Genomic DNA, 1405 nt, shown 5'->3' with positions numbered 1-1405 from the left:
AAAGGATATTGCGGAGACATGGCTTAGCCACAGCCTGGGGGATGTTTCCAGAATGAGATTTTCACTCTGCAGCGGAGTGTGCGCTGATATGAAACTTCCTGGCAGATTAAAACTGTGTGCCCGACCGAGACTCGAACTCGGGACCTTTGCCTTTCGCGGGCAAGTGCTCTACCAACTGAGCTACCGAAGCACGACTCACGCCCGGTACTCACAGCTTTACTTCTGCCAGTACCTCGTCTCCTACCTTCCAAACTTAACAGAAGCTCTCCTGCGAACCATGCAGAACTAGCACTCCTGAAAGAAAGGATATTGCGGAGACATGGCTTAGCCACAGCCTGGGGGATGTTTCCAGAATGAGATTTTCACTCTGCAGCGGAGTGTGCGCTGATATGAAACTTCCTGGCAGATTAAAACTGTATGCCCGACCGAGACTCGAACTCGGGACCTTTGCCTTTCGCGGGCAAGTGCTCTACCAACTGAGCTACCGAAGCACGACTCACGCCCGGTACTCACAGCTTTACTTCTGCCAGTACCTCGTCTCCTACCTTCCAAACTTTACAGAAGCTCTCCTGCGAACCATGCAGAACTAGCACTCCTGAAAGAAAGGATATTGCGGAGACATGGCTTAGCCACAGCCTGGGGGATGTTTCCAGAATGAGATTTTCACTCTGCAGCGGAGTGTGCGCTGATATGAAACTTCCTGGCAGATTAAAACTGTGTGCCCGACCGAGACTCGAACTCGGGACCTTTGCCTTTCGCGGGCAAGTGCTCTACCAACTGAGCTACCGAAGCACGACTCACGCCCGGTACTCACAGCTTTACTTCTGCCAGTACCTCGTCTCCTACCTTCCAAACTTTACAGAAGCTCTCCTGCGAACCATGCAGAACTAGCACTCCTGAAAGAAAGGATATTGCGGAGACATGGCTTAGCCACAGCCTGGGGGATGTTTCCAGAATGAGATTTTCACTCTGCAGCGGAGTGTGCGCTGATATGAAACTTCCTGGCAGATTAAAACTGTGTGCCCGACCGAGACTCGAACTCGGGACCTTTGCCTTTCGCGGGCAAGTGCTCTACCAACTGAGCTACCGAAGCACGACTCACGCCCGGTACTCACAGCTTTACTTCTGCCAGTACCTCGTCTCCTACCTTCCAAACTTTACAGAAGCTCTCCTGCGAACCATGCAGAACTAGCACTCCTGAAAGAAAGGATATTGCGGAGACATGGCTTAGCCACAGCCTGGGGGATGTTTCCAGAATGAGATTTTCACTCTGCAGCGGAGTGTGCGCTGATATGAAACTTCCTGGCAGATTAAAACTGTGTGCCCGACCGAGACTCGAACTCGGGACCTTTGCCTTTCGCGGGCAAGTGCTCTACCAACTGAGCTACCGAAGCACGACTCACGC

At 52.2% G+C, this 1405-nt stretch overlaps 1 non-coding gene across 1 annotated transcript; it reads right to left on the bottom strand.

Moving 5' to 3' along the window:
• Window positions 1–417: 417 nt before the first annotated feature.
• Window positions 418–492, bottom strand: Trnas-cga (transfer RNA serine (anticodon CGA)). Its single transcript has one exon. It is a non-coding gene; the product is annotated as a tRNA-Ser (tRNA).
• Window positions 493–1405: the final 913 nt, after the last annotated feature.

This window comes from Schistocerca nitens, chromosome 1, assembly GCF_023898315.1.
Source record: "Schistocerca nitens isolate TAMUIC-IGC-003100 chromosome 1, iqSchNite1.1, whole genome shotgun sequence".
In the NCBI taxonomy this organism is placed as follows: Eukaryota; Metazoa; Arthropoda; class Insecta; order Orthoptera; family Acrididae; genus Schistocerca; species Schistocerca nitens.
This window is presented reverse-complemented; position numbering and strand designations above follow the sequence as displayed.